Consider the following 18,821-nt stretch of genomic DNA (forward strand, 5'->3'; position numbering starts at 1 on the left):
CCCAAATATCAGACAGCTGGTTTCTTCTTGAAGCAATTTGTAAAAACAGATGCACCAACCATTTCTTTAAAGTATTGGCTTCTCCCATGACTGCCATTCCTCATTTCTCTCAAGGCCTCCACTTCCTCAAACACCAACCTCAGTTCTCCCTGGCACCAAGCTATGAGCTGGAGCTGACTTCCTCTTTCTCATTTGGTAATGGACAGATGAACACAAGGTGTCAGACTGGGTTATTGTATGATTGACAGATGGATTTGCTCCATTTGTGTAGAGTTCCTTTTGTGGAATATCTGAGTCTGTGTACTTCCTTAGCTTAGTGTGCAGTCCTCCCCATGTTTTCCTCTCAAGCTTGCTTATAGTGAATTATGCCATTAAATCTACAAGACTAGGCAGTTATTACCTGGTTGGATTCGTGGTTACCAAATCCACAGGATCCCATCTAGTTTTTCTGGATTCTATTACACATACCTGTTTCTGTTATTTAGAACATGGGATTATTTGAAGTAATCACTCTATAAATAAACATAACTGAGTTTACTTGGCATTTAAATTAATTATGCATGTCCAGTTGATGAGAGTGAGTAGGGAATAAATAAAGCAGGGAGTGACAACTATTATTTGTCCCATTTTCTGATTTTAGGACCCTTTACGTGTAAAGGAGAACTATTCCTTGATTTATAGCTGAGACATTCTTTTATGAATAAGTGACTTTCATACCCAGGTGGACAGTGAGTGAATTTAGCAAACATATCCACATGGATTAGATTCAAAAGAGAAGAATACATGCAGCACAATACCAAGCATTTATTTAAAAAATATGCAGAACAACATTCTATATATTTTAAGGATACATATGTCTCAAGGAATAGGATGAATCCATGCATGGGAATGATAAACACATAAAAATCATCACCTCTGGGTCTGGCAGTGGAGCACAAGGCATTCTGAGGTCTTCAACAATTTTAGTGAAATTTCCCTTTTTAAACTAGATGATTGGCCCTGGGTGTTTATTTCATAATCTTCATTCCTTACATATTTTCAGTGTTGCATAACACATTTAAGGAAAAGGAGAAAAACTGTGGCAGTGGGTGAGGTCTGAGAATGGACAGGAATGGGTTTATGAGGCAAAAAGAGCTGATATCTAGGAGATGCACCAGTTCTGGGTTCCCAGGCAGGTGGGAAGGTGGTCATGGGTGGGGAAAGTGTGGGTGCTAGAAAGGCCAGCCAAGTGGGAGGAAGAGCAGATTCCTGGTGCAAGAAGGAGATGACAGATGCTAGGGAGTCCCTCTCTTGTGGAGGGGTGATGAGGGCATTGTGCCTTGGTGCAGGGGGCCTGGAGAGGGGTGTCTGCCCCAGTGCTCCACCTACTGATCTGCTGTGCACCCGTGCTCTGGGGGGCTCACTCGGCCCTTGGGAGATGTTTGCTTTCTTCCTCCACGGTCCAGCTGTATGACGACTCTTGGTTCAGAAAACAGAATTCCAGTTGAGACCAGCTCTGCAGCCTTGCATCCCTGATGGGATCCTGTGGAGGAGGCTGAGCAGCCCCACATTTCTGAATGAGAAGCATCCCCATCCTGGCTCTCAGGATCCTGGAGCCATGTTCATGGTGTATTAGGCACTCTCCCTGCTGAAGGAAGCACTGTCAGAAAGCAGATTTTGTGGACTTTAGTAAGTAGAGGCCTCTAGACTCCATCCAGAAATCACCTGAGCTGCCCACAAAGGCTCAGAGTGCAGGGTCTGCCTCTGGTAACCGTTTTGCCTCGTCCAGACTCAGTGTCTCATGTGCAAGGTGGGACGGCACAGGCACAGGGGCAGGACACACCACACTTGTATGGAACACGGGCTGCACGCCACCGAGACTGCTGAGGCCTGGGCAACACAGAGGAGATTTATGAGTGTAGACACACATATCCAATGGAAAGGGGAGAAAGAGAGAGAGAGATGAAACCAGAGCCAGAGGACAAAAGCATTTGGTATGTAGGATGCCATTTTCAAATCACCATTACTGTGGCAAAACATCAAAACTCAACTGCTTATTAAAGAGTGCTTGGCAATGTTTGGTGAATGAATGATGAGTATTCCTTTTAGATATGGAGAATTTCACCCTGTTTCTGGAATCTTAAGAAGCACCCTTTCCCGCTTTGCAGTTGAGAGAATGCAAGGTGCAGATGCTTTGCTGATCACATGGAGGAAGGGGCAGAGGTACCTCTCAAACACTGAGGTTCTGATGCTGTACCAAGTTCCACGTACCACACGTATACATGCTTCATTCTGTGCAGTTTTTCCTCTTTTTCTTCCATCTTTATTCCCATCTTAATGTCTCTTCAGAAGGAAAGCAGGGACTCCAGGAGAAAATATTGCAAGGACCAATGGTGATGACTTCGATCATAAGAAATATCAGGAGCTCCTTTTGGAAATTACCTTCCCAAAAGCTTTTTTGGAAGAGCAATATTGCTTATCACCTGCAGTCCATAATTTAGCTTGAGCGCCAAAGACTGAAATTGGTTACTACTAAAGGGAATTGTGGTATGTTCCATATTTATTGTTCTAGTATTTTTTGGTTTTTGGAACTGTTGCTATGAGATATTGCTTCTCCTAGACTCCAGAATTTGCTTTAGGAGTATTTTTTCTCTTTGATTTGCTAAAACTTGGTTTCCTTTCATGGATTTTTAAGGGTATGCCATAAGTTGTATAGTTGCTTGTCTTTCATACAGATCTTTAATATAAGCTGTGCACATTTTAACTCTATACATGAGTGATCTGTGACTTTGATGGCTCTGATTTTGTACAAGCAAGAAATATAGTGAGGGAAATTAATTTTTCAGTAAAATCCCTATGCGACTATGTACTGAGCATACACAAAATATGGAATTGTTTATATAGCATCATTGAACACAAATCTACTTTCACAAAGCAAAAATAAAAGGCACATCAGTTTTTTCTTTTTTAATTTTTAAGCAATATGGAGTACTTGGAGTTCCTTTAGAATAACAGTATATGTAATTCTACTTATATGAGTAACTAGAATAGTCAGATTTAGAGACAGAAAGTATAACAGTGGGCGCCAGGGTCTGGAGGAGGGGATGGGAGTTGGTGTTAATGGGCACAGAGTTTCAATTTGGGATGATGAAAAAGAGTGTGGAGATGGGCAGTGGTGGTGGTTGCACCACAGTGGGAATGTAGTTGATGCTACTGAACCACACACATTAAAGTGGATAAAATGGTAGGCTTTCTTATGTATATTCTACTGCAATAGAAAAAGATAAAAAGTGGTACTATGTGCTCATCATTTCAGACAAACCTATTTGCTGGTAATCCCACCTGAGAACGTATTCTCTCCATGCTGGATATCTGTTTCCTTTGGGTGCTGTGTTCAGCATTTAAACTTTTTTAAATAGTTGAAGCTGTGCTCAACATATTCCTCCAGGGCAAAGAGTGGGGACAGGCACAGGGGTGTGTTCATCTCTCAGTATCTGTTTGATGGCTCCTCCCAAGCCTCTGGACACCAAGGGGTGGAGAACTCATGCTTTATTTCAGCCTGCAGTGTCTTTATCAACTGGCTCAGAGGGAACCTGCTTCCCACTGTGTTAAAATAGAGTGTGTTAGAGTGTGTCAAAGTGTTTCAGCATTGCCACTGAAGAGAGTCTGTTATTCACAGATCCTAGGAGGAGGGGGCATGCCATGTGAAGGGAGGTCATACAGGGGAGCACCAGGGCCAGGAAGCTGAGGGATGGGGGAGTTGGGGGCCCCAGGTTTTATTGTGGTTTTTGTGGGGAAGAACAGGAGAGGCAGGGTCAGCAGGCTCAGGATTAGCTATTGTGAGTCATTTCAGAGTGCTGGGGCACAGGGTTGTCTCTAGTTGTCTGGCCCTGGCCCTGGGTGATTGGGACAGTGAGTAGTGGCCCAGAGTGTGAGAGCCCCAGAGAGGAGGTGACTAGGATGTAGGCTTAACTGGCTGTTCAGGAAGGGGAACTGACCAGCCTCTAGTGAAGGCCTTAAAACTGGGTCAAGTAAACATTAAAAGAATACTGTATTACATCCACCAGGCCAGCTCTTCCCAGCAGAAAGTTGTCATTTCTGGGTGTTAGTTACAGCACCACAGATCCACATGGACTTGAGTACTCTGTGTGTGATAAGTGGCTATAACCTGTGACTCCCTTTTCTAGGATGCAGACTGGGGCCTCAGCTCAGTGAGATTTCATGCCTGTCTTTAAAAGTGTCTCCCACAGTCAACTGATCTGGATGGACTGTATGACCCTGTTGCCATGAGTGTTTCTGGCTACAGGTTCCAAATACAGCACAAGAGGAAGTCCTGTTAGAGAACCTCCCGTTCCCTCTTCTCAGAGTACTTTCTGAGCTTAGTTGCTCTACACAGAGAAATTTCTGACACATAGAGAGTGTTTACATGCCTGGGAAAGTGGACAGTGTTCATGCCTCAGATGAAGAGGTGAATGTCAGAACAAGAAGCAGATCTGTATCGTTCCCCAGAAGTAATTTATTTTTTAATCAGTTCCTGCCTCATGCCTCACTGTGATTCCTCAGTAAGACAGATTCCACAAGAAATGATTTTTTCCTGTTAAACATGAAAGAATTCCTGGTGGTTCCATTCATTTGCAAGCATTTCCATGGGAGGCACCATGTTTGCGGCTAGGCATGGGGTGCGCAGCTAAAATTCCCTGTCCCTGGCTCCCCCACTTACAGACTGGATGGGGAGTGAATCGCTAGGCCTTCAGCACCTTGGTGTTCTTGCCTGTAGAGTAATGATGGTAACACCAAGCTTGTTGGTTTCTTACAAAGACTAAGTGGGAACATCTGTAAGAAGAGAGCTATCAAAGAGAGGATAGTTGTATGTGTGTATTTCCGATGACTAAATTGAAATGGTGACTTAAAGCCATAATTTAAAGTTTTGTTTTATAGTGTTATGATCTATACCCAGTGAAATGCATGAATCTGAAGTGTATGATTTATGAGTTTTAAGAAATGCATAAATTCCTATAACTATGTGAAGCTATGGAACATCTCCTTCACCAGAAAGACCTCTGATGTCCTTTGTAGTTAATTCTCCCTGCTCCCTGGCCCAAATATTAACCTGATTTCTATTAATAGAGTAAGTATTAGCTATTCTAGAAACTCTGGTAAATGGAATTTTACTGTATCTATTTTTTCTTTCATTCAGCGTTCTGTTTCTAAGGACCATCTATGTTGTTGTTGTATTCTTTTTGTTGTTGACTAGGATTTCACTGCGTGAATGTACTATAATTTATTTATTCATTTTCCTGTTAATAGACATTGAGATTGTTTATGGCTTTTGACTAATCTGGCCCAAGCTTCTGTGACAATTCTTGTCGTGAGTCTTTTTGTGCTTTCAGTTTACTTGGGTAAACATCTGAAAGTATAATTCCTGGGTTGTAGTGTAGGCATATCTTTTACTTTATGACAAACTTCCAAAACTGTACCATTTTATATTTCTGCTAACAATGTTGGAGAATTCTAGTTCTCTATCATTATCATTATTAGATGCTGTCTGTTCTTTTCATTTTAGCTCTTCTAGCGGCTATGTACTGATGACTAGTGATTAGAACATTCTTTCATGTATTTACTAACCACTCATTTATCTTTCTTTGCAAAGTGTCTGTTCAAATCTTTGGCCCAGTTTTTTCAGGGGGTTGTCTTTTTAACTCTTAAGCTGTAGGGCAGCTATTTATATGTTTGGAATCAAGTCTTTTGTTAAGTATATTTACTGAAGATATTTTCTCCTACTCAGGAGGCTTTCCCATTCATTTTCTTTCACATTCTTAGTATTTTTATAATGTCTCCAGTTTATTTTGAAAACAATCTTTTTTGACATAATATCCACATGAATTTTAGATTATCTCAAATTACACAGAAGTTACCTACATTAGCCTATAAATTAAGCAGTGATGAATGAATACTTACTAACATATCATTATTAAAGCATTCCTACATAAAACAATTTTTCTATTTTTTTCCTATCTAAGCTAATTTATATTTGACATTTGAGTTATATATGCATATTAAAGCAGGCACATTCCTCAAACTGACCATAAGATAAACCAGAATACAAGGGTCTTTGTACTGTCCTTTCTGAATATAATTAAATTTCCAGAGGCAAAGTGGTTCAAATGGGAGCAAATGTGCTCACTTCCTTATGAAATAAACTAGATAAACAAAAACTAAGAAGTATTCAAGGTGCTAAATGAAGATTAATTCCACATATCTTTCTCCTCATCTTGTCTTTTAAACAGAAAAAGTGTGCACTATGAGTGTGTGTGAACTAATACTTCTTATGTAGGTTGGGAGCTCCTGTGGATGGTTTTGGTGTCCATGAAAAAGGCCCTAGCATAAACTGGTAAGGCAGGGGGAGGGGAGGGCATCTGTCCTTATCACATCATCCACAAACTTAGGGAGGAGATAGAGCAGGTTACTTATAAGTCTCAGTGGGCTTGTGTTGACCTGGGCCTTAAGTGATGTTTTACTTCATTTTGTTCCATTTTGTTCTTCTACCGTTTTGTTTGTTCCATTACTATTGTAACTGGAACTAAGTTTAACTAGTCTAAGAATGCTTAATGTGTCCTTCTGGATAAAAAATTTATGTCAAACACAACAACTGATTTCCATCTACAATTATTTTTTTAAGATAAGGAGCAGTAAGTCAAATGAAGAAACAGCTGTGGTCTTGAACTATGGGATGTTATTACACTTTGACAGTTCAGCTGAGAATTATGGAGCATGGGGGAACTAGCCCCGTCTAGTTCCTGTGAACTATCACTGCAGCAAGGAATGCATGCAGCATTAGTGAAACTTCTCCAAGAAAGCTCTGTGGCACCTCACACCTGCTGGTAGACAGTCTCAACGTCAGAGGCATTTTCATAATAGGAGAGTTATCTTCAATAATAATTTGTTTTTGCATATTATAGCTCCCAAGTAGTATAATTTTAGCTTTGCAGTTTTTAACTTGATGGCCTTTTTTTCTGTTCAAATCTTTCAGATTGCTTTCATCTATACAAAGTATATAATCAAATGTGGCAGAGTATTCCTTGATTATCTGCCAGGCAGTATGATTCATGGGAGTACCGTATTTCTTCATGCAGTTCTGCCCTCTAAAATCAGGAGGCTTTCCTATTTCAGAGGTGGAGCCTCCAGTTATCAGAACGTTTTGTTACTGCAAATTCTAAAAACTGCTTCTGCAGTGGGTGATTGACAGATGTTACCCAGACACATGAACAGCACCTAATTGGGCACCTGTGGGGCCATCTTCCCACTCACAGAGTCACTCACTGACTTTGGCACAACTTTTCTTGTATTCATTTTCTTAATGTTGTCTTTTGATGAGTACAAGTTTCTAATTTTGATGCAGTCCATTGATTTTCTTACTTTATTACTAATGTGGTTAATTACATTGATTTTCAACTGTTAAATAACCTTTTTTCCTGCGTAAACTGTACCTGATCATGAAATACTATGCTTACATATTGCAAGATTTGATTTGCTACTATTTGGTATAGGATTTTTATACCTATGTTCATGAGAGAAATTAGTCTGTGTTTAAGGTTAGTGATATGGTACCCTGATAAGATTATTAGAGAAGTATTCTCTTCCCCTGAAAGTTTCTGAAAGTTTGGGTAAAATTGGTAATTTTCTTCCTTAAATGTTTGATAATATTTAACAGTAAAATCACTTGATCTGGAATTCTTAAAAGAAAATTTTAAATTATAAATTCTATTTCTTTAATTGATAGAGGGCTGTTCAGATTTCTATTTCTTTTGCATCTATGGTTTTGTTTTAGTAATTCAATAAACTTTTCAATTTCATCTAAGCTGTTGAATTAATTGATATAAAGTTGTTCATAATATTCCTTTATCCTTTTCTTATTCTTTTAATGTTTGGGATCTATAGTAATATGTCTATACTTATTTTTTCTGACACTGATAATTTGTGTTTTCTCCAGTTTTTGCTTTATTAGTCTGGCTAGAGTTTTAACAACTTTTTTGATCTCTTAAAAGAACGCATTTTTTGGTTTCATTAATTTTTCTCTATTGCTTCTCTATTTTATATTTCATTGATTTCTGTTTCTATCTCTATTATTTCCTTATTCCTAGTTACTTTGGGTTTCATTTGCTCTTCTTTTTTTAACCTTCTAAAGGTTGACAAATCACTGATTTTAAACCTACTTTTCTAAAACTGTAAATTTCCCTCTAAGCATTGCTTTAGTTGAGGTCCAAAGATTTTATTATGTTCTCATTATCGTTCAAGTCAAAATAAAAAAAAATTTTCTTTTTTGCTCTATGAATTACTTGAAACTAGATTGTTTAGTTTACTAATGTTTGGGAATTTCCCAGATATCTTTTTGTTATTGCTTTCTAATTTAATTATGTTGTGTTAAAAAATATTCTTAGTATGATCTTAATCTTTTTTGAAGTTAGAGAATTGTCTTATGGACCAACGTATAGTCTATTTTGGGTAACATTCTATGTGCATGTGAAAAGAATGAAAATTTGCAATTATTGGTGTATGTTTGATAAATATTGATTAGGTTATATTGGTGATAGTGTTCAAATCTCTATCCTTACTGATTTAATGTCCACTTGACCTATCAATTATTGAGAGAAGTGTGTTGGAATCTCCAGCTGTAGATGTGGCAATGTCTATTTCTCCTTTCAGTTTATCAGATAATATATTTTAATGCTCTATTATTCATGTATTTTGATGCTCTATTAAAATCTATACTTTTAGGATTGTTAAGTCTTCTTAAAAAGTTATCCACTTTATCATAATGAAATATTCCTCTTTTTGTCAATACTCTTTCCTGAAGTCTACTTTGTCTGGTATGAATATAGTTAATCAGCTTTCTTACAATTAATGTTAGCATGATGTATCTTTTTCCACTCATTTACTTTTGACCTATCTGTGTCTTTATATTTAAAGCGGGTTTCTTAGAAACATACTTTAGTTTGATGTTGCTTTTTAAATGCAGATCAACAATTTTATCCTTTAACTGGAATATTTAATCCATTTACATTTACTGTAAGTAATAATATGTTTTCGTAAAAGACTACTTGTCTTGCTTTTGGTTTTCTGTTATTCCTATATGTAATTTTTCTTTTTGTTCTTTTTTGTCTTCCTTTAGAATTCAATACTTTTCAGTATTCTATTTTATCTCTTAGATTTTTACTCTTCCACTTTATTTTATTTTCTTCATTGGTTGCTGCAGGGTTCACATTATGTATCTTTAACCTATCAACATCTTCATTCAAATAATACTTAAATATATGCATAATGAGTATTACAACAATAGTTGTATTTCCCCTGTCCTCTATTTTATGCTATTGTTGTCATTCTTTTACTTCTACATATGTTGTAAACCAAAATCAATAAGGTTTTAAAAATTAAATTATTATTCCCTTCTTGGGATAAACTTCATTATTTTTAATACTGTGCTGGATTTTTGCTAATTTTTAAAGCTTTCTTCTCATCTATATTAATAACCAAAATTAACTATAATTCTGTTTCTTCATACTACTTTTTTCTAGTCTTGGTATCAAGGTTATACCAGTCTCATAAAATGACTGGAAAAATGTCCATCTTTTCATTTTCCCTAGGCACCATCCCTTGTACCTGGACTAGTGCAGTAACCTGAGAGCTGGTCCTTATCCATTCAATCTTGCCATATCAGATAGCTCTGCCCCTAAGTCCATTTCTCACAGTGCAGTGATTCTTCTAAAATATATATCCCTTGCCTAAAATATGAAAGCATTCATGTTTCATTTTGGCAAAGCAGTAACTATTTGTTTTCTGGGGTTTCTCTACCATCACACAGGCTGAAATAGTGTCATATGACTGAAAGGCTGGTATTGGGTCATGGCAGCTTTTCTACCACCATACTCCCATTTTCTATGGAGAGTCAGTTGTGCCGATGTTGCCTATTAACAGCTACTCACCATCATTTTTCATACAATTACTTGTTAGATGGGAAACATTTAGGGATGGTCACAAGTATGGTATTATGGATGCAGTGGCCTGACATTCTCTGCATTTTTCCCTGATTTTGGGATCCAGGCTATAATTTTACAACTGGGATATAGTGTTTAAATAATTGATATAAAATTTTTCCCATTTTAAAGGTACTTCTTTGCAGAGGTCAGGACAATTCTCTAAGTTAACACCTACTGAGAACTATTCCCTGAGGAGATGCAGCTTAAGTGCTATTTCTGAAACTTTTAGAAAAGAAATATGCCAAGTGCAACAATTTTTCCATTTTGGTTTATGTTTTCATTGGTTTTCCCTTCAACAAATGGTTGAATGTCATTGATCTTCCTGATGCTGTTGTAGATGGTGGGGTAAAGCACTAAAATATAATTATTTCCATTCAAGGAGCCAAGATGGTGGCATGAGTAGAGCAGTGGAAATCTCCTCCCAAACCATATCTATTTTTGAAAATACAACAAATACAATTATCCCTAAAAGAGAGAGACCAGAAGATACAGGACAACAGCCAGGCTACATCTACACCTGCAAGAACCCAGTGCCTCACAAAGGGGGTAAGATACAAGCCATGGCCTGGCGGGACCTGAGTGCACCTCACCCCAGCTCATGTCAGGAGGAGAGGAGTTGGAGTGGGGAGGGAGAGGGAGCCCAGGACTACTAAATACCCAGCCCTAGCCATCTGTACTGGGAGTGCAGACACACAGTGCATGGTGTGCTGGATACTAGGGAAACAGAAAAGTAAAACCTGCGAGTGGGTCCCCACAGCCAGCGACCCTGGGACAAAGAAAAGCGAGTGCTTTTTGAAAGTCTTAAAGGAACAGGGACTCCACAGCTGGATGGAAGAGTCCTGGGACACTCAGCCCAGCAGCTGGGAATCCCGGGGAAATCCGGGTGCCCTAACCCCTGGGCGGCAGTGCAGCTCTGAGGCCCCTCATGGCGATAAGTAGCCTGCTGCCTATTCCCCCTCTGGCACAGCCCCACCACAGCAGAGCAGCAGCCTGAGAGCAACCACGCCCACAGCAACCACATGCAGAGCTTCCTTCACAGCATCAGGGCAAGAATCAGAGACCCAATCTACACGCAACTGCCCAGCACAAGCCGCTAGGGGTCGCTGTTCTCCCAGGAGAGGAAGGCCACAAACTACCAAAAAGGGACATTATCCCACCCGACACATGCAACAGCATCCCACAACTACCTCTATCACCATGAAAAGGCAGAAGAATTTGATCCACACCAAAATCACAGAGACAACCTCTGAGAGGGAGCATGGAGAGATAGACCTAACCAATCTCTATGAAAAGGAATTCAAAATAAAGGTCATAAACATGCTGATGGAGATGCAGAGAAATATGCAAGAGCTAATGGACAAATTAGGGAGGGAGACTACAGAAATAAAACAATCTCTGGAAGGATTTAAAAACAGAATGGATGAGATGCAAGAGGCCATTTATGTAATAGAAACCAGAGAACAGGAACACATAGAAGCTGATGCAGAGATAGATAAAAGGACCTCCAGGAATGAAAGAATATTAAAATAACTATGTGACCAACATAAAAGGAACAATATCTGCATTATAGGAGTTCCAGAAGAACAAGAGAGAGAAAAAGAGATAGAAAGTGTATTTGAAGAAATAATTGCTGAAAACTTCCCCAAACTGGGGGAGGAAATACTCTCTCAGACCATAGAAGCCCACAGAACTCACAAAAGAAGGGACCCAAGGAGGACAACACCAAGACACATAAAAATTAAAATGGCAAAGATCAAGGACAAGGACAGAGTTTTAAAGGCAGCTAAAGAGAGGAAAAAGGTCACTGACAAAGGAAAACCCATCAGGCTATCATCAGACTTCTCAACAGAAACCTTACAGGCCAGAAAAGAATGGAATGATATATTTAATGCAATGAAACAGAAGGGCCTTGAACCAAAAATACTATATCCAGCACGATCATCATTTAGATATGAAGGAGGGATTAAACAATTCCCAGACAAGCAAAAGTTGAGCGAATTTGCCTCCCACAAACCACCTCTACTGGGTATTTTAGAGAGACTGCTCTAGATGGGAGCACCCTTAAGGCTAAATAGATGTCACCAGAGAAAATAAAATCACAGCAAAGAAAGCAGACCAACCAAATACTAACTAAAGGCAAAAAATAAAATCAACTACTCACAAAAGCAGTCAAAGGAAACACAAAGAGTACAGAAGAAAGCACCAAACATATAAAGAACGGAGGAGGAGGAATAAGAAGGGAGAGAAATAAAAAATCATCACACTGTGTTTATAATAGCTCAATAAGCGAGTTTAGTTAGACAGTAAGATACTAAAGAAGCTAACCTTGAAACCTTGGCAACCACGAACCTAATGCCTGCAATGGCAATAAGTACATATTTTTCAATAATCACCCTAAATGTAAATAGACTGAATGCACCAATCAAAGGACACAGAGTAATAGAATGGATAAAAAAGCAAGACCCATCTATGTGCTGCTTACAAGACACTCACCTCAAACCCAAAGACATGCACAGACAAAAAAGTCAAGGGATGGAAAAAGATATTTCATGCAAACAACAGGGAGGAAAAAGAAGGTGTTGCAGTACTCATATCAGACTAAAATAGACTTCAAAACAAAGAAAGTAACAAGAGATAAAGAGGGACATTACATAATGATAAAGGGGTCAGTCCAACAAGAGGATATAACCATTATAAATATATATGCATACAACACAGGAGCACCAGCATATGTGAAACAAATACTCCAAGAATTAAAGGAGGAAATAGAATGCAATGCACTCATTTTAGGAGACTTCAACACACCACTCACTACAAAGGATAGATCCACCAGACAGAAAATAAGAAAGGACACAGAGGCACTGAACAACACACTAGAACAGATGGACTTAATAGACATCTATAGAACTCTACATCCAAAAGCAGCAGGATACACATTCTTCTCAAGTGCACACAGAAAATTCTCCAGAATAGACCACATAGTAGGCCACAAAAAGAGCCTCAGTAAATTCAAAACATTGAAATTCTACCAACCAACTTTTCAGACCACAAAGGTTTAAAACTTGAAATAAATTGTACAAAGAAAACAAAAAGGCTCACAAACACATGGAGGATTAACAACATGCTCCTAAATAATCAACGGATCAATGACCAAATTAAAATAGAGATCAAGCAATATATACAAACAAATGACAACAGCAACACAGAGCCCCAATGTTTGTCGGACGCAGTAAAAACAGTCTTCAGAGGAAAGTATATAGCAATCCAGGCATATTTAAAGAAGGAAGAACAATCCCAAATGAATAGTCTAACATCACAATTACCGAAATTGGAAAAAGAAGAACAAATGAGGCCTAAAGTCAACAGAAGGAGGGACATAATAAAGATCAGAGAAGAAATAAATAAAATTGAGAAGAATAAAACAAAAGAAAAAAATAAATGAAACCAAGAGCTGGTTCTTTGAGAAAATAAACAAAATAGATAAGCCTCTAGCCAGACTTATTAAGAGAAAAAGAGAATCAACACACATCAACAGAATCAGAAACGAGAAAGGAAAAATAATGAAAGACCTCACAGAAATACAAAGAATTATTAGAGAATACTATGAAAACCTACATCCTAACAAGCTGGAAAACCTAGAAGAAATGGACAGCTTCCTAGAAAAATACAACCTTCCAAGACTGACCAAAGAAACACAAAATCTAAACAAACCAAATACCAGCAAAGAAATTGAATTGGTAATCAAAAAACTACCCAGGAGTTTTCCTTTGTTCTTATACTCCACATATGAGTGAAATCATTTGGTACTTGTCTTTCTCCACCTGGCTTATTTCACTGAGCATAAAACCCTCTAGCTCCATCCATGTTGTTGCAAATGGTTGGATATGTTTTTTTCTTATGGCTGAGTAATATTCCATTGTGTATATGTACCACATCTTCTTTATCCATTCATCTACTAATGGACATTTAGTTTGCTTCCATATCTTGGCTATTGTAAATAGTGCAGTAATAAACATAGGGGTGCATCTGTCTTTTCAAACTGGAGTGCTGCATTCTTAGGGTAAATTCCTAGAAATGGAATTCCTGGGTCAAATGGTATTTCTATTTTGAGTATTTTGAGGGACCTCCATACTGCTTTCCACAATGGTTGAACTAATTTACATTCCCACCAGCATTGTAGGAGGGTTCAAATTTCTCCACAACCTCACCAACATTTGTTGTTGTTTGTCTTTTCGATGATGGTGATCCTTACTGGTGTGAGGTGATATCTCATTGTGGTTTTAATTTGCATTTCTCTGATGACAAGTGGTGTGGAGCATCTTTCCATGTGTCCGTTGGCCATCTGAATTTCTTCTTTAGAGAACTGTCTATTCAGCTCCTCTGTCCATTTTTTAATTGGATTATTTGCATTTTGTTTGTTGAGGTGTGAACAAAACAGCAGCAGAATCACAGAACCGAAGAATTTTCTAATAGTTACCAAAAGGAAAGGGACTGGGGAGGATGGGTGGGAAGGGAGGGACAAGGGTGGGGAAAAAGAAACAGGGCATTATGATTAGCATGTATATTTGGGGGGGGCATGGAGAGGGCTGTGCAACACAGAGAAGACAAGTAGTGATTTTACAGCATCTTACCATGCTGATGGACAGTGACGGTGAAGGGTATGTGGCGGGGTCTTGGTGAAGGGGGGAGCCTAGTAAACATAATGTTATTCATGTAATTGTAGATTAATGATACCAAAATAAATAAATTAATTAATTAAAATTTACATTTAAAAAAGGAAAAAAAAATACAAAATCTACCGAAGAACAAAACTCCCGTGGCCAGATAGATTTACCTTGGAATTTTATCAGACATACAGAGAAGATATAATACCCATTCTACTTAAAGTTTTCCAAAAAATAGAAGACGAGAGAATACTCTAAAACTCATTCTATGAAGCCAATATCACCCCAATACCAAAACCAGGCAAAGACCCCACCAAAAAAGAAAACTACAGGCCAATATCCCTGATGAATGTAGATGCAAAAATACTCAACAAAATATTAGCAAACCAAATTCAAAAATACATCAAGAGGATCATACAAGATGACAAAGTGGGATTCATCCCAGGGATGCAAGGATGGTACAACATTCGAAAATCCATCAACATCATCCACCACATCAACAAAAAGAAGGACAGAAACCACATGATCATCTCTATAGATGCAGAAAAAGCATTCAACAAAATTCAACATCCATTCATGATAGAAACTCTCTACAACATGGGTACAGAGAGCAAGTACCACAACATAATAAAGGCCATAAATGATAAACCCACAGCAAACATCATACTTAACAGTGAGAAGCTGAAAGCTTTTCCTCTGAGATCGGGAACAAGACAGGGATGGCCAGTCTCCCCACTGTTATTCAACATAGTACTGGATGTCCTAAGCCACGGCAATTAGACAAAACAAAGAAATACAAGGAATCCAGAATGGTAAAGAAGTTAAATTGTCACTACTTGCAGATGACATAATATGGTACATAAAAAACCGTGAAGACTCCACTCCAAAACTCCTAGAGCTAATATCAGAATTCAGCAAAGTTGCAGGATACAAAATCAATACACAGAAATCTGTTGCATTCATATACACTAATGATGAACTATTAGAAAGAGAAATCAGGAAAACAATTCCATTCACAGTTGCATCAAAAAGAATAAAATACCTAGGAATAAACCTAACCAAGGAAGTGAAAGATCTATACCCTGAAAATGATAAGACACTCTTAAGAGAAATTAAAGAGGACACTAATAAATGGAAACTCATCCCATGCTCTTGGCTAGTAAGAATTAATTACATCAAAATGGCCATCCTGCCCAGAGCAATATAAAGATTTGATGCAATCCCTATCAAATTACCAACAGCATTCTTCAACAGACTGGAACAAATAGCTCAAAAATTCATATGGAAACACCAAAGACCCCAAAAAACCAAAGAAATCCTGAGAAGGAAGAATAAAGTTGGGGGGATCTTGCTCCCCAACTTCACACTCAACTACAAAGCCATAGTAATCAAGACAATTTGGTAGTGGCACAAGAACAGAGCCACAGACCAGTGGAACAGAATAGAGACTCCAGACATTAACCCAAACATATATGGTCAATTAATAAATGATAAAGGAGCCATGGGCATACAATGGGGGAAATGACCGTCTCTGCAACAGATGGTGCTGGCAAACTGGACAGCTACATGTAAGTGAATGAAACTGGATCACTGTCTAACCCCATACACGAGAGTAAACTCCAAATGGATCAAAGACCTGAATGTAAATCATGAAACCATAAAACTCTTAGGAAAAAAACATAGGCAAAAATCTCTTGGACATAAACATAAGCGACTTCTTCATGAACATATCTCCCCGGGCAAGGGAAACAAAGGCAAAAATGAACAAGTGGGACTATATCAAGTTGAAAAGCTTCTGTACAGCAAAGGACACCATCAATACAACAAAAAGGTACCCTACAGTATGGGAGAATATATACATAAATGACAGATCCAATAAAGGCTTGACATCCAAAATATATAAAGAGCTCACACAGCTCAACAAACAAAAAGCAAATAATCCAATTAACAAATGGGCAGAGGATCTGAACAGACACTTCTCCAAAGAAGAAATTCAGATGGCCAACAGACATATGAAAAGATGCTCCACATCGCTAGTCATCAGAGAAATGCAAATTAAAACCACAATGAGATATCACCTCACACCAGTAAGGATTGTCACCATCCAAAAGACAAACAACAAATGATGGTGAGGTTATGGAGAAAGGGGAACCCTCCTATCCTGCTGGGGGAAATGTAAATTAGTTCAACCATTGTGGAAAGTAATATGGAGGTTCCTCAAAAAACTCAAAATAGAAATACCATTTGACCCAGGAATTCCACTTCTAGGAATTTACCTGAAGAATGCAGCAGGCCAGTTTGAAAAAGACAGATGTACCCCTATGTTTATTGCAGTACTATTCACAATAGCCAAGAAATGGAAGCAACCTAAGTGTCCATCAGTAGCTGAATGGATAAAGAAGATGTGGTACATATACACAATGGAATATTATTCAGCCATAAGAAGAAAACAAATCCTACCATTTGCAACAACATGGATGGAGCTAGAGGATATTATGCTCAGTGAAATAAGCCAAGCGGAGAAAGAGAAATACCAAATGATTGCACTCATCTGTGGAGTATAACAACAAAGGAAAAACTGAAGGAACAAAACAGCAGCAGAATCACAGAACCCAAGAATGGACTAACAGTTGCCAAAGGGAAAGGGACTAGGGAGGATGGGTGGGAAGGGAGGGACAGGGCGGGGCAAAAGAAAAGGTGCATTACAATTAACATGTATAATGTTGGGGGGAGCATGGGAGGGCTGTGCAACACAGAGAAGACAAGTAGTGATTCTACAGCATCTTACTATGCTGATGGACAGTGACTGTAATGGGGTTTGTGGGGGGGACCTGGTGAACGGGGGAGTCTAGTAAGCATAATGTTCTTCATGTAATAGTAGATTAATGAAAACAAAATATGTATATTTATAATCATTTCAGTATTATAGAGGAGGGTCTTGAGGGTTTTTTTTCATCTTTTATCCTTGTTTTCCTCCTCTCAGGGTCACAATGGCAGGTTGTTTTATTTCCCCCGATAAATTGACTAGTCCACATAGCATTGCAGTCACCCTTGGTGGGACAAGTCCAAAGCCTTTCTTTCACCTCTGTAGTGCTGGCTAAATTGTCCTTTCCTTTCCTTCTCTTTTTCTGCAACAACTCTCATCCTGTTTGTAACATCTGAAAAACTTCTTTGTAGTGACATTTTGCACTCATTTATTGTAGAGTGTTGCCTTAGGCTGCTGTTAGTGCTAGAAAGAAAAGTTATTTGGTTGATTCTGAGCAGTTCGCCATGTGCTGGTGTCATAACCAGAACCCCTGGTGCACGGTAGCACCCTATTTACTTCGTACCCTATCACTGGCAGATTTAGGAATGGATGTCAATATTCCTTAGGATTAGCATAAATCAGGGTATTCTGTTTTATTTTTCCTAAATCCAGAAAAAAATCTAGTTTTAAGTCATAGGGTTTCAAAGACTCATTCCTGGGGCAAGAGGGAGAGGGAGCATTTGATTAAATATTTATGAGCAAATATTTATTGAATCTCATTACAAACATACCTCTGCTTCGAAAAAAAAAAAGGTTACCTACAAAGGAAAACCCATCAGGCTCTGATCAGACTTCTCAACAGAAACCCTACAGGCCAGAAGAGAATGGCATGATATACTTAATGCAATGAAACACAAGGGCCTCGAACCAAGACTACTGTATCCAGCACGAATATCATTTAAATATGAAGGAGGGATTAAACAATTCCCAGACAAGCAAAAGTTGAGGGAATTTGCCTCCCACAAACCACCTCTACAGGGCATCCTACAGGGACTGCTCTAGATGGGAGCACTCCTAAAAAGAGCACACAACAAAACACCCAACATATGAAGAAGGGAGGAGGAGGAATAAGAAGGGAGAGAAATAAAGAATCATCAGACTGTGTTTATAATAGCTCAACAAGCGAGTTAAGTTAGACAGTAAGATAGTAAAGAAGCTAACCCTAAACCTTTGGTAACCACAAACTTAAAGCCTGCAATGGCAGTAAATTCATACCTTTCAATAATCACCCTAAATGTAAATGGACTGAATGCACCAATCAAAAGACACAGAGTAATAGAATGGATAAAAAAGCAAGATCCATCCATATGCTGCTTACAAGAGACTCACCTCAAACCC

General features: G+C 38.5%; 1 protein-coding gene and 1 pseudogene across 1 annotated transcript in view; one reads left to right on the forward strand and one right to left on the reverse strand.

The window, feature by feature from the left end:
• The window catches only part of DISC1 (DISC1 scaffold protein), a 561,660-nt gene that overhangs the window by 387,908 nt on the left and 154,931 nt on the right, over positions 1–18,821 (forward strand).
• Positions 6,814–7,275, reverse strand: LOC118929285 (low molecular weight phosphotyrosine protein phosphatase-like; annotated as a pseudogene).

The sequence above is a fragment of the Manis pentadactyla genome, chromosome 8 (genome assembly GCF_030020395.1).
Source record: "Manis pentadactyla isolate mManPen7 chromosome 8, mManPen7.hap1, whole genome shotgun sequence".
NCBI classification, from domain to species: domain Eukaryota; kingdom Metazoa; phylum Chordata; class Mammalia; order Pholidota; family Manidae; genus Manis; species Manis pentadactyla.